Here is a 15,959-nt window from a genome sequence, read left to right as displayed (position 1 = left end):
TTTTTGTTTGTAGAAAAGCTCTTTAATTTAGTATAATCAATCATCCCATTCACATTCAGAGTTATAATTATCAGTTGTGTATTCCCCAACATTTTGGTATCCTCTCTTAGTTCTACCCTTTCTTCTTAGGCTATTTCCTTTTAAACCAATGATTTTTTTTAAATCAGTAACCCTTGTCCCCTTCCTTGATTTACTTCCCTTTCCACCCCTCCCTTATTATTCCCCTCTTTTTATTTTTTAAGGCCTGATGAATTCCCTCCCCCCTCTCCTCCTCTCCCTTTTTTGATCTCCCTACTCCCCTGCTCCCCCTGGTTAATCCCTTCTGACTTTCTCAGTAGGTTTCTCAGAATTCTATATTCCAATGGATATAGCTACTCTTCCCTCTTAGGGTTAATTCCACTGAGAGTAAGGTTTAAATATTACCTCTTAATGCTCTCTTCCTCTCCTTCTTATAATAGTATTCATCCCCTCCCCTTCCCATGCCCTCTTTGTATGTAATAGAATATCCTATTTTTCTTATTCATTCAAGTTTCTCTTGGTGTCCTCTACTATTCACCCCCCCTCTTTACCACCCACCCCTTATCTTCTTAGATCATTTAATACTCCAACTTCTCCTTTTGAATAATTCTTCTAATTACTATAATAGGGGATATTATAATAGTGAATAGAGTTCACTAGAGAGAATTTCTCCATGTAGAAATACAAATTTCTCCATATAGGAATAAAAACAATTAGATCTTATTGAAGCCCTTAAAGAGGCAAATTTAAAAATAAGTTTTCTTTCTTTCCCCTCTGTTTCTTATTTACTTTTTCATGTTTCTCTTGGTTTTTGTGGTTGGATATCGAACTTTCCATTTATTCCTGGTCTTTTCTGTGCAAATACTTGGAAATCTTCTATCTTGTTGAGTGCCCATACTTTCCCCTGGAAGTATATAGTCAGTTTTGATGGGTAGGTGATCCTTGGTTGTAGACCCAGTTCTCTTGCCTTTCTGAATATCATATTCCAAGCCTTGTGGTCTTGTAGTGTCGAGGCTGCCAGATCCTGTGTGATCCTTATTGGAGCTCCCTGATATCTGAATTGTCTCTTTCTAGCTTCTTGTAAAATTTTTCTTTTACTTGGAAGCTCTTGAATTTGGCTATTATATTCCTGGGGGTTGTCTTTTCTGGGTTTAGTGTAGAGGGCCATCTATGGATCCTTTCAATATCTATATTGCCCTCTTGTAGAGCTTCAGGGCAATTTTGCTGAATAATTTCCTTTAGTATGGAGTCCAAATTTCTATTAATTTCTGCTTTTTCAGGAAGACCAATGATTCTCAAATTATCTCTTCTAAACCTGTTTTATTGATCTGTCAATTTCTCAGTGAGATATTTCATGTTTCCTTCTATTTTATCAGTCTTTTTACTTTGCTTTATTTGTTCTTGTTGTCTTGAAAGATCATTGGCTTCTACTTGCCCAATTCTTATCTTTAGAGATTGGTTTTATGCTATATTCTTTTGATTTTCCTTTTTGATTTGTTCTATCCTGTTTTCCAGCTGTTTGATTTTGGTCTCCAATTTGCTTATCAATTCTTTTGATTTGGGGGCATCTTTTTCTTATTGCCCAATTCTAGCCTTCAGAGACTAGTTTTCAGCTATAATCTTTTGGTTTTCCTTTTGAATCTGGTCTGTTTGGTTCTTCAAGGCTTCCAGCTGGTCATTTCTGGTCTTCAATTTGCTTATCAATTCACTTGATTTCTGAGCCTCACTTTCTAATTGCAAAATTCTGCCTTTAAACTGTTATTTTCTTGCCCGTTCTCTACCATCTTTCTCATAATTTCAGATTTGAACTCTTCAATAGCTTGTGACCAGTTTTCATTTTTTTGGGAAGGTTTGGATATGATTACTTGTTTGTTCTCCTCTGCTGTTTGCTCTGTTGTTTGGATTTTTTCTGTGTAAAAGTTTTCGAGCTTTAAAGATTTCTTCTTGATCTTTCTCTTCTGGGATTCTTGTCTCTGACATGTCATTGCGAGCCTCGTGCCCTCTCAGCTTTATCTTCATACCCAGGGTCTGTCTGAGCTCTTTGGGCTCCTGAGGTCGCAGGTCTAGTTGTTCTAAGGGTCAAGCCTCCTGGTGGTCCCCTTGCTTGTTCTTCTGCATGAAGCTCCTTTAACAGTCTCAGGGTGCTGATTCCACAGTTGTGTGCCCCTCTGCACTGGGTCCCCACCCACGGTCCCTGCCTGTGCTCAGAATCTGTGCCTGCACTCAGAATCCGCATCTGCAGCTGAGTCAGTGCCTGAGCTCAGGGTCTGTGTTCAAAGTCCGCATGCTCTTTAGCCTCTTGGGGTCTTAAGTCTTGCTGCTCTCAGGAACAGTCCCTGGTGGTCCCAGGTTGCTGCCAAGGACTTAATGCGTGCCCCAAACTTGCTCAAAATCTTTTGTGCTGGCTTTGGCCTTGTAAGTGGTGTGTGTGTGGGGGTGTGGGAGTTGCTCAGCTAGCATTTTAGTAGAGCTATTTCACCCCCTTATAGCATAGATATGCCCCGATCCCACATACCTTCAATGCTGCACCCTGTTGTGGGGTCCCTTCATTCATCTGGATTTGTTTTTATGTCCTCTTGAGGAGTCCTATATGTTTTTATTAGGAGAGGTTAAGCAGCTGCTTTTTACTCTGCTGCCATCTTAACCCAGAAGCCAGCATGTTGAATGTAAGAGAATGTTTCATTTCACTATAGAACCTCTTTGCACAGTGTTTTAAAAATATATATTGTTGACTCAGATGTTTGGTGAATGCTTTAGGGCACTAAAATTTAGAGAATGTTGGTAGCACTTATGTTTCTTAGCATCTAGTTAGCAAACATAACTAACTAAAACAGAATGTTCTCCCTAACAACCTCACCTTGAAGCTCACTGGCCTGTCATGATCTGATTTTTTTCTCCTATTCCTTTAGATCTCCACTTATGGAATGTAATGTCCTTAGATTTCTGTCTCTCCTCAGACTTCTCTAGATGAATTGGCTTTAACAAGATAATTCAGTGATATCTCTCATTCTGCTTGCCCTAAGCACTATAATTTCTAGGTATAATTCTGCATATCCTCCTATCCTTACAGTACCTAGAACTGTAATTACACATACTTGATGCTCAATAACTGTTTGCTGAATATGAAATTATGTCATGATTTAGAGTGAATTTGTGATTTTACTGGAATAGGGAGTTCCTGCACTGAAACACCTACCAATATAATGTATCACCATCTCTGCAAAATTGAGAGTCTCAGAGAGTTGTCAGGACCACTGAGAAGTTAAACGATTTGACAAATGTCACACAGAGAATAAGAAGTTGAACTAGCAATCAAATACAAGTACTTTGATTACAAATCTAGTGTTCTAGATGACTATATATAGTAGCTATATCTTCTAGATATCATTCTTATTTTTTTCCCCATGAAAAAGGCATATGAAAGGAAAAGACCAAACTAAATAAAGATTATGAAGGGCTATTGAGGAGAAGAATCAATTGAGGCATAAAATGGTAGAAACTGGGGGTAAAAGTATAATTATACCAATATCTCAGTTAGATTTTTAATATTTAGGGGAAGAGGCTGTGGAACTAAATCACAATCACAGGACTTCAGACATGGGACCAGAATAATTAATACAACAGGCATAACTAGTGGTCATTTGTCCTTTGCCCAAGACCTCTAGTAAAGTAGATTCTTTATTTACCAAGGTACCCCATTCCATGTTTGGATAGTGGTAATCACTGGGATGTTTTCCTAACACTGGTTCTCAATTTGCAGCTTCATAATTTTCATTTGTTTTTGCTTATTCTGCCTTCTGGATCCAATAAGAATAAGAGATTGATATGGAATAATGAGTAGATTATTGGCTTCAGAATCTGGAAGAGTTTAGTTCAGATTCTTCCTCTAACACTGACCATGGATAAGTCACATGATTTCTCAACAAATTAATCATTAAGTATTTATTAAGTGTTTATTATATGCTGCATGCTGCGTGCTGTGCTAAGCTCTAGAGATAAAAAAGGAAGATAAATGCAGCCCCTGCCTGCAAGGAGTCCACATTCTAATGGGGGAGACAGCATGTAAATAATTATGTTTATACAAAATACAGAGCAGATAGAAGGTATCATATTCATATTCTTTATCTGTAAATTGAAGGGGTTACTTCATATAGCTTGTAAGATCCTTTCTAATTCCATATATCTGAGAATGACATTAAGAAAAAGTACTGATTTGTCTTCTTCCTCTCCTTTGCCAGCATCATAGGAATTTTATATATGGAATATAAGCTTGAATAGTGCTTTTTTTAAAAGTATTTTTAAACATTTTGCCTCAGTATGAATTCTAAGACAGAAGAATGTCTACTAAGACAGTATAATAGCTAAGGTAAGAGTAAGAAAGAAAGGCCAGGCAATCAAGATTAAGTAACTTGCCCAGGGTCACACAGCTAGTATCTGGGTTCGGATTTGAACCCAAGTCCTTCTAACTCCAGGTCTGACACTCTATCCACTGTGCTACCTAGCTGCTCCTTGAAAGGTGATATACTATGCCTTGTCCCAGAAAGGTGCTATCTTAGGAAATAATTCAGGTAAGCATAGAGAGCTTCATTATGTGTAGTCAGACCACTAGGTAAAGAATTCTTTGGCCATAAAACCAAGAAAAATATAAAGTGGCTTTTTGACCTTAATTTTCTTTAATTTTATATATTTATATATATAAAGATATGGGGTAGGGGTACTCTAGTACTTCTACCAATGCAAAGGGATAATTGCTCTGCAATTTGTTATTCTAGATTGGGGTGTGGAACACTGAGAAATCATTCTGGTCATGGTTTAACAATGTATGGACCACTCAGAGCTTAAGGATTAGATCTTCATTTTCATTAATAAAAACATATTGAATAGCCCCCAAGTATATAAAAATAACCTTCACAGAGGTAATAGCATAACCCAAGTGGACCTCAGGAGCTCTTGGTCAGAGACCTAAGGCTATCTTCATGTAGTCTTTGCTTTGGGAAAGGAGCCAGTCTACTGGGAAGCAAAGTTAACTCAACCTGTTGCAGATCAGGGCCATGCCATCTTGGCTGATAATGGTCCTAGGGGTGTATGTGGGAGGATGGAGGTTAATTCAAACTGGCCCAGTTGTACACGCACCTTGGACTACAGTAATCATTTGTCATTAGCTGAGGCTCCCACAGTATGTGTCAGAGGTGGGTCTTGAAATCAGAACTTTGTGATGCTGTGGTTGGCTGTCTTTGTCTCTTTGTCTCTCTGACATGATTTCCATCTCTTTCTGTCTCTGTCCCTATCAATCTCTCTCTATTTTGCCATACCATCACTCAAATATTATCAGAGATAAAAAATGTTTCCACCACTTTTACAGTTAATAATTGAGGGGATAAAATGCCTAGAGCATCTACCTCATGGGGGTGCTGTAAGGGAGAGAATAGACATGGATTCTGTTGTAAGATTCATGGATCAGGTAAGAAACAAACTCTCCTTTCTTCCAGAGAGAGTCCCTTGCAAACCAAAATTCGGTGATTTTCTATTCTCCCATGTCTATTTTCTTTGTACCTGGACACTGAAACCTTACATATGGAAAATGACGATAAGCAGTGATGCTAAATTCTTCCATAACTCTTCATTAGGACTACACATGGCCACAGAGGTATGGTGGGTCTGGGATTTATGACTGTATTCTTTATCCAAATTCTCTCCCTCTCTCCCTTCCTCCCTCCCTGAGGCAGCAAGCAATCTGATATAGATTATTTTGACTGTATTACTAAGAGATTGTTGAGACGTCCATCTGGTTAGCAATATGAGTCATCTATTAAGACAGCAAATATTCCCAAAGCAATCAAGTGAGGGTCTGAAGCCTTCGATCATGTTAGGTTTTTAAAATGTGACATTACATACGGTCATCTTGTCTAGGCAAAAGCTTTGAAACATTTCAAAAGGAAGTGAAAGACTTTGACATCTGTTTATTATTCGTTGATGTACATAAAATGTTTTCACAAAAATCAGAATAATTATAGTAACGTAGTCAAAGCCATTTGAGTCAGTCAAATCAACAAGTGTCTACTACATGTGAGGTACTGTGCTAAGTGCTGGAGAGAGAGAAAGCAATGCAAAAAGACAGTCCCTGCTGTCAAGGAGCTCACAAACTAAAGGGGAGACAATATGCGAACAGCCATGCAAAAGCAAGCTAGAAAGAGGATAAACTGAATACAATAAAGAAAGAAGGGAACAAGCATTAAGCAGAATCAGGCGAAACTTCTTATAGAAGATGACATTTTATATGGGGTGTGAAGGAAGCCAATCAAAAGATGAATACGAGGAGGGAGAGAGTTTCAGGCATGAGGAACAACTGCTGAAAATGCCCAGTGTCTGGGGACAAAGTGTCTCCAGGAGAGCTGTGTTACTGGACTGCAGAGTACATGGGACTAAATAAGGTCTGCAAAGGCTGGAAAGGTAAGAAGGGGGAACAGGTTTTGAAAGACTTTGAATGCCAAACAGAGCATTTTAGGTTTGATCCTGGAGGTGGCAGGAAGCCACAGGAGTTTATGGAACAGAGACTTTTTTCTGTTTGTTTCCCATTTGCTTCTAAATTTGCCTCAAAATCTTAGTATGAATGATTGTGTAGTATTTATTGCTACTATTACTGCTACTAACAATACACACACAGGTAGCCCTTTATGATTTATGAAATGCTTTGCAAACATTATCTTACCTCAATTGATCAAAACCTCATTAGGTAGACACTCATCTCCACTTTAGAGGTGAGTAAATTGAGGCACAGAGGAGTTATATCCTGGCATTGCCATGCAACTAGCCTCACTTTCCTATGAAGATGGAGACTTTTAGCATGCCTGTACCATGGGCTAATCCCCTTGGCTCTATAATTTACTTCTATCCCAGAGATATGGGAACACAGAAGCAAACATGTTCAGTATGTAGAAGGAACCACCCATGAAAGTATTCATTTGTCCCTCAAAAAGATTTTTTTATTCCATGTTGTGCACGAGAGCCAAAATATTTGAGTAGACAGCCTAAGAAAAACTGAGAATTAAGGCCAATTCTAGCTAATTTCCCTTCTGCCCACTTTATCACTCTACTTTCACCCAATCTCCAATAATATTTCCTTCAATTACATGCATTTTTCAGGTCAACTTTTTTTTTAATTCTGAGAATAATTGCTTCAGTTCTCCATTTTATACTGTATATACAGTATACCTGAAAAAGAGCAGACGAATAGCCCACAAATAGTACAGAGGACTTGTTCTGGCAGTTTTCCAATGCCTATCTGAACCACAAACCAGGATCCTTGAGCTATGATGCTAATGAGTCGGAGAAGTGCTGTCCAGGCAGATAAAGGCTTGCAGGGCTGGGGAGGGCTGGCTAGACTGGGCAGAAGTGACTATTTGCTGTTCACTTGTTTGACTAAATGGTGGAAATCTTTGCCACAACTGCACTGAGAACACATTCTCCCCTTCACAGTCCCACACGGAGACAGCCGGCTGAGATTTCCCTGTCACATAGCCCAGATCCTGTGTAGCATCATCTCTTACATATGATAAATCATGCCAAGAAAGTAGCTATAAATTTTGACACATGACTATTTGCTCCATTAGAGTCTATAGTACAAGACAAAGATAGCCCATAAAATCTTGAACTGTGCAACAGATGGTGCACAAAATCTCTCCTAATTATAATCTAATACTATTTTTCAATTTAAAAAATGATCCTTATCACAATACAGAATTTAGATGGCTCCTGGACACATTCCTTATAGTTCCTAATGACCAAATAGAGAGTACTGATCATTTCTTCTTTCTACGTCTCCTCTGTGTGGAGCTTTTTAGAACTGCTTTAATCACGGGCTAAGCTCCAGCGCAGGGCTTGGCTAAGCATTCTTTCTCTCCAAAGCACTCAGAGGAGTTTCCAGGGAGGGTCTAATAAACTAGTTATCTCTGTTGATGATCACATCTGGGCCCACATCTGCTGTACAGAAACGTGACATTTAATAAAGTCTATCTCACATTCCATGACTTTTGGCAATGTGGGTTGGCCTTTCCCACTGCATTCTAAGGCTGTTGGGTTTTTTCAACAGTCTGAAAGCAGAGGGGTGATACCCCACCCATAGGGTGAAGAATTAGGACTCATGTTTTTCATTTTGCATCAATACCAGACATGTATTTGATACCTTTCATTTTTTTTTTGGTGGACTCTCGAAACATTTAAGGAGTGATTATATCAGAGGACTAAACAGTGGCTTCTCTGTTTCCCTTAACATTCTAGGTAAAAGGATGTTAGTTCAATTTGGAGAGAACATGTTTTCATTAATTATATTGCTTTCTCAAGATCCATTTGACATTCACTGATTTCTGAATAAATCCACAAAGTCTCTAAAGATGATGAAAAGAAAGGCCAAGTTTTGAGGGATTCCCAAATACCACAAGACTAGAGGGAATATGCTTCTTGGAATTCCAGAAGAGCTAAAAAATGGCAATAGGCAATGGTCACAGTAGGAGAATATCTAATCTTACTCTAAATGTTATTAGGGATGGCTAGAAAGAGAAGGAAAAGGAATCCAAGGGCTACTTTTGGATTCTTCATGAGGATGAAGAAGACAGTGCATGTGCTATCCATTCCAAAGAGTTCATGCCTCAGGGTTGTAACTTGGCATTGCAACAATCTGGAATATGTTGACATCTGCCTGTGATAATGGCCTTTGACTCCATCACTACTATTGGCATATATGGGAAATAAAATCATTCTAGAGTTATGTTTAAAGGAAATTTGAAAACATACACCATTCAACGAGAATATAAACTGTCAACCAGTCAATAGACAGTGTATCTAGAATCAAATAGTGATTATAAAAGCTATAAAAATTTGATTATATAGGAGATGCTAAAAATTAGGTGGTGCAGTAGATAGAGTGCCAGACCTTGAGTGAGGAAAGACTTATCTTCCTAAGTTCAAATCCGGTTTCAGACACTTATTAACTGGGTAACCCTAAGCAAGTCACTTAACCCTATTTGCCTCAGTTTCCTCATCTGTAAAATGAACTGGAAAAGGAGATAGTTAACCACTCTAGTATCTCTGCCAAGAAAACCCCAAGTGGGGTCATGAAGAATCAGACATGACTGAAATGACTGAATAACAACAACAAATTAGAACCTTACTGAGCCTAAAATCCCTGAAAATTAAAAAAGCCTCATCATCAAATCCTTGGATGAAAATTCATTTGTGTTCCTAAGCAAAATCATATCTTCAATGATAGGTTACATTGGCAGTAGCAAAGAATGAGAAAGTCCTCTCTCCTTCCCCATTTCCCTGAGACCTGAGTGACATGCTTAATGTGTCCGTGGAATGATATAGAGATGGAATGTCTTTATGATTACTGTTTTTTTCTTAAAGAGAATTCTAATAAATACCATTTATGTTATTTTCCAGTCATGCTGTATACTGCTAGATCCCCATTGTGGCATCTCTTTGCTCAAGCCATATGCAGGGTTTAAAATTATTGGTGTGTCCTTCTCCAACCAGATAAATCAGATATCAGTTCCCTGATACTTTCTAATCATAGCAGAATGTCCCTGTCATCAGAATACCAGATTCTGTTATGAAAAAGGAATTTGAAAATGAAATAAAAGGCACCAAACATAATTCTACACTTTGTGGTCTCTGTATTTTGAGCATCTGTCAGTAAATTCAGTGTTTCAAAATGGAGCCAGACCCTCCTGCCAGCCAAAATTTCTGTCTATCCAAAAAGGATGACAGAGATGCCAACACTCTTGCTGGGCTTATATAAGTATGGTGTCCAGTGGTCTGAGATTCATAGGTCGCCATGACTGCTGCTTAATACTTTCTCTTTGGTGCTAGGGTGAGGGAGCATGACAGGGAAATAGGGTGAGATCCCGGGTCCTCTCTGGGCAAGTTTGAGCAGAAGTCCTACTCTTCTAGCCATTCTATCAGACACAGAACTAGCAATATTCTTGGGTGAGAAGGGTATTGAGAAACTGCATGTGTTCATTTTGAAGAGTGTCTAGATCAGTTGAAGAAGAGCCCAGCAACAGCCCTTGTCCATAGGAGGTTATAAACTAGTCATTACTATAGTCTCAGGAAATTCATAATGATGACAGAAGATCAAAATAGTTGATGTTGGAGGGCCTGGATAAAGACAGACACACTAATACAGTATTGATGGAGTTTTGAGCTAGTCTGACATTTCTGAAATGCAATTTATTATTATTCTAAGAAAGTGATTAAAACATCCATATCCTTTAACACAGAGATTAGACTGTTAGCCAAATCTAGAGGAGGTCAAAGATGGAAAAAAGGATTCCACATATATCAAAATATTCATATCAATCCCTTTTGTGGTAGCAAAGTAGATTCCCAAAGATTAAAGGATGACCTAACAAATTTTGGTATAGGAATGTGGTGGAATATTATGGTGCTATAAGAAACTATGATTATGAAGAAATGAGAAAAGCATGAGAAGAAATGTGAACTGTTGCAAAATGGGATAAGTAGAATTAGGAAAATAATATACACAATGATTATAGCAATGTAAATTTTAAAAATGAACAAAATGTATAATCACATTGACTAAGTTTATATCCATAAAAGAAATGAGAAAATATACTTCATACACTTATTTGCAGAGGTTTAAACTAGAGATATAGAATATTACATATATTCTAAGACATGGATGATGTGTTGGTTAGTTTTACTGAAATACTTTCTATTTTTAATTTGTATTTTCTTTTCCCCCTCATTATAAAGGATAACTTTGTGGGTAGGAAAGGACACATCTGGAAATAAAAGTAATATAAAAACAAAAGCTATAAATTAAATTTTTTACAAATTATTTTAGTAACAATTCTTTATTGAGTACCTACTATGTACCAGGTACTACCTGAGTATTTAAAGACAGAAATAAAATTATCCCCAATCACAAGGTGCTTCCATTCTATTTTAAGAGGGTTGACAATGTGCATATTGCAAGTTAATGCAGAATAAATAAGTAAAAGAAATACAAAAGGACTTTAGGAAGGACTCTAGCCGTTGAAGTGATCAGAAAAATCATTATATAGCAGGTAATACTCAAGCTGAGTCTTGAAGTAAATAAAGGAATATGCAAGGCTACAACAAGAACAGACTATATTTTAGCCATGGAGAGAGATGGCTAGTGCAAAGCCACAGAGATAGAAGATATTGAGGTATGTCTGAGAAGGGGCTGGAAGTCGAATTTGATTAGTCCATAGAGTGTGAAGGGGAGTAGAAAAGGTGGCTTGAAAGCCAGATTATAAAAGGCTTTAAAGGTCAAATAGCACCATTTCAATTTCATCCTGAAGGCAAAAGGGACCCAGTGGAGTTTATTGAGTACCAGAGTTGCATAGCCAGGGCTGACATTAAGGAAATTGCTTTGGTAGCTATGTGAAGGATGGATTTGAGTAGGTAGAGACTTGAGGCACGGAGGCTAATTAGAAGGCCATTAAAATACAGTGGATTTGAGGTAATGAAGACTGGAACTAAGGGTCTAGTTGTTTGAGTAATGAGGAGAGATAGAGAAGCTGTAGAGATTGAAACAGCAAGATTTGGCATCTGAGTTGATATGTGAAGTGAAGAAAAATAAGGAGTTAAGGATAGCATTGAAGTTGGGAACCAGAGTTACTAGAAAGATGGTGCTAACATCAACAAAAATAAGCATTTGAGGGGAGAGAATGAGATAGACAGAGACAGAGAAACAGAGAGACAGACAGACAGACAAACAGAGACAGAGATAGAGATAGAGACAGTAATAGAGACAGACAGAGAGAGACAGAAAAACAGAGAGAGAGAGAGAGAGAGAGAGAGAGAGAGAGAGAGAGAGAGAGAGAGAGAGACTGGCATGACCCTGAGCAGGCACATTCCAATGACATGTGGACTGGGTAAAAATTCTGCTTCCAAATGGACTTGACAGACATTGATGAATACCCTTAGTGCCAAGCTTGAAGTTGCTTGGCAAACAGAGTCCTTCAGAGGTACTAAGGTGAATAGTATCAAAAGAGAAGTGGGTTCACCCCTACCTCCTTGCTGCTGTTGGCTTTGGATTTATGACAGCCAGAAAGGGCTCTGTGGGCATTGACCTATGGGGCATTTGATTAGCAACTCTTTTTGATTTCACAGTTTGAAAGAATTAGACCCTGGACCCTGGTGGGAAGAATTCTGTTTTCTTAAGTAGCTACAACCATGAAAATTAGTAAAGTTTATCCAGTGCTCCCCAGTCCAATTGTGAGTTAACTTCCTATACCCTGCTCCCATTTCAATGAAAGTCTATAATAAACCCTGCAGACTTCCAGGTTAGCTCTTTCCCACTCCTGTGTTGCGGTAAGGAGAAAGGAAGTGGACTTCAACCTGGGGGCAGGGTCTGTGGTGGGGCTGGGGCCAGGAAGTGTTTGGAATGTCACATTTTATGATACAAGTGGTTAATGGTTTGATTTTTATTATGCTTTGCTCTAATCTAATTAAACTTTTTTTTAAACCATGACCATTGTGGTTTCAATGTCTGAAATAACATGCTAGATCTAGGAAAAAAAAATGGGAAGAAACACCAGGTGGGGATGGATCCTAGAGTGAACAGGTCCTGATTGACATATATCTCTAAATAAGTATGTAACACTGCTGGTGGTAGTTATGACAGCCAGCCACAAGCCCCCAGGGCTCTGACTGCTTATAGGACCCTACGCTGGCTTTCATGAGTATTATATCAAAAAGTTATAATTTCTGGTTTGTTTCAGGGAAATCTTGCAGTAGTAAATTCCATTTCATACTCAGAGATAATTTTCCCCTGCCCCGTAACCCCAACACACTCACCTTTCATAGCTGGAACAATCCCCAGGCATAGCAATTACATAATTTCTCATGGATAAGCTATAGAATAACAGTTGTTTCCAGCATCCTTCCTAAACCTGCCAACCCCTTTCACCTGTGACATTTCCCAGTCGTTCCACCATGCCCAATTCTCTGTTTAACTGAATGAGAATCAGGCTGATCCTGACGCTAGATAGTAAAATGCCATTTGGAAACACTGTTAGGGAAAAAAATTAAGTCATATTTAACCGGAACCTGAAAATGTTCAAAAGGAAAATGAAGTTATATTCCTTCACACCAAATTTATGGAACATTAGTATGAACTGAATTGCTGGATGGGGGTGGAGTGGGAAGAGGAGAGAATGAATCAAAAGAATCATTTCATGTCCTTGAAAAGATGTGTATTCAAGCACCCTGATGCTCCAGGGCCTTAAGGAAAAAGCTCACAAGTCTTTTCAAAGAAATACGTCTTCCTGTCCCCTAGGGCTAAATCATAATTGCTGACATGTAATAAGAATGTCTTTCTTTCTGAACTTTGAACTCTCTTGGATCAGCAAGATCAGATCTACCAAGTGGGTCACAATTCTGCTAATATCCAGTGACATGTAGCTTCTATGGTAACAGGATCTGCCCAAGAGAAATTGAATTTAGGACACCAAGATCGAGTCTAGCATTGCATAATTATGTGCCTGCATGTCTTGCCTACAGCAGTATAAAAGAATCTGATTGGAAGTTCTCAGAATATGAAAATTGGAGCTGAGATGCAGCCTCACCTTTTCAGTCAGAGGGAAGAACTTTCTGTAATTAGAGTTTCATATTTTCCCTTTGGGAAGAATCAGGAATGTTCATGGCAGACAGAAATGAAAGCTGAGTTTTCCCCTCAGAGACTTGTGTCTCAGTGTTGCCTTGACGTATGACATGATTTTCAAGGAAGCTGGTAAGGAGTCGAACTTTTCCCACTGCAGATATAAAGACTACAGTGGAATATTACAGGGCCTCAAGTTCTGTCCCAGTTCTGAAACATCTGCACATTGGAATGGATACAAATCTAAAGTAAAAGTTCTTTTATTTTTTTCCCAAAATGTAAATTCTTGAGGAAAAATTACCAAAGTTTAATATCTTTCCCAGCTCATGGATTCTTATTATTTTAGACACGGAAGTCATTTTATAGCCCTAATTGAACCCTTTATTTCATGTATAAGGAAACTGAAGTCTAGAGAGTGAAGGAAAGGGGAAAGGAATTAGCTTTATAGAGTACCTACTATGTGCCAGACTCTGTGTTAAGTATTTTTATATATATTATCTCATTGGCATCTCCTTTACAACAACCCTATTTGAAGAAGCTGAGGAAAGCAAGTTAAATGTCTTTGCCCCAGGTTACAAAGCATATTTAAGGCTTCCAGAGCCCTAACCACTGAAGCAAGTTACTCAAGGTCCCACAAGCCAGCACTAGAACTGAAATCCAGGTCTGATATTTTGTTCAATGTTCTTCTCATTTCACTAAGAGTTATATGAGATTCCCCAAATATATTCCCTAAATTTCCTTCATTTTCTGCCTAAACAGGGTAATTCTCGGTCAAGTGGAGAATTGTTCAGGTGTAACTGATGGCCACGCTCTCCTAGGCTACTTTTAAAAACTGAGGCATAACAAAGATATCTGACGCTGGTGGTGGTGGTGGTGGTGTGGGTGTGTGTATGTCAGAGACAGACAGAGAAAAAGAGAGAGACAGACAGACAGACAGACAGAGAGGAGAGACAGACAGAGAAAAAGAGAGAGACAGAGAGAGGAGAGAAAGACAGGCAGACAGATAGAGAGGAGAGAGAAAGAGAGGGACAGACAGACTGAGAGGAGAGAGAAAGAGACAGAGACAGAGAGAAGAGACAGAAAGAGAGACAGAAGAGAGATAGAGACAGAGAGAGACAGAGAGACAGAGAGACAGAGAGACAGAGAGAGAGGGGGGGGGGATGCCTTTGTCCTGGAGCTGACTTTTAGTTGAACCTCCACTGTCTCTGGACTGAATGTCCCCTGTCCTGGAGCATGCCAGTCCCACACTAAAAGGAGCTCTTAAGTAACCTTCCCTGTAAGTAGATCATGGTCAGAAGGCTTTTTCCCAAGCCATTATTTGTTCCTGAGCTTCTCAAGACTGGTTCTGCCTCTCTATCTGATGTGGCACTTGGTCTGGAGAAGTTGTATTTCTCCTGCAAATGTCATCTGTTTTGACTCCCTAAAGGGACCTAGCAAGGTTCTGGCATTTTTTCCTTCTTTTCAATAGAAAACTCTTGTGGAGAAATAGCTTTAGCCATGTCATCTCTATAGAGATAGCTTAGAAAACTCTACTTAATTAGAGATGAGTAAAATTATATGGAAAAATGTTTAAATTCTCATGTAGGGGCCAGTGTCATATATCTAGAAGAATCCAGACTTGGCTTACTTTGCTACTCTCTTCTATGTACCTAAATAAAATTCTGCAACTTGAGAAATATACATGTATGGATTTGTACCCTCATTCACATGGCAGAGAGTTCATTTCCTTTGCTAAGGAAGTGAATGTAGAAAGTATGTCTCCTTAAATTTACACCCCAGGTTCTAATCTCCTAGACCAGTAATGGGCAAACTTTTTAAAGAGGGGGCCAAAGGAAAGGAAATGTTCATCTGTCAGTCTGTTTCTAAAGCAACTCTTTTGAAGTTTCATTGTATTGTATCCTATTCATTGTATTTGTCAGATTAGGAATAATGTGGAGCAGTGGGATAAAACATTTCAGGGGGCAGGCTGCATCTGGCCAGTGGGCTTGTAGTTTTCCCATCACTGTCCTAGAATAAAAATTCAGGCTCAATTAGTTCTTTTCCAAATAACACATATATTCCTACACATGTTTTACACATACATTATATATGGTATGCATATATTTATATAGTATATACACATATGTATTATCTTACTAATATAGTATTATTTTATATTAATTTATCCATATATCAATATATAAAATATATTCACATATATTCACATACACAGAGAGAGATACCCAGACAAAGACACAGAGAGAGAGAGAGAGAGAGAGAGAGAGAGAGAGAGAGAGAGAGAGAGAGAGAGAGA

The sequence above is a fragment of the Gracilinanus agilis genome, chromosome 2, assembly GCF_016433145.1.
Source record: "Gracilinanus agilis isolate LMUSP501 chromosome 2, AgileGrace, whole genome shotgun sequence".
In the NCBI taxonomy this organism is placed as follows: domain Eukaryota; kingdom Metazoa; phylum Chordata; class Mammalia; order Didelphimorphia; family Didelphidae; genus Gracilinanus; species Gracilinanus agilis.
This window is presented reverse-complemented; position numbering follows the sequence as displayed.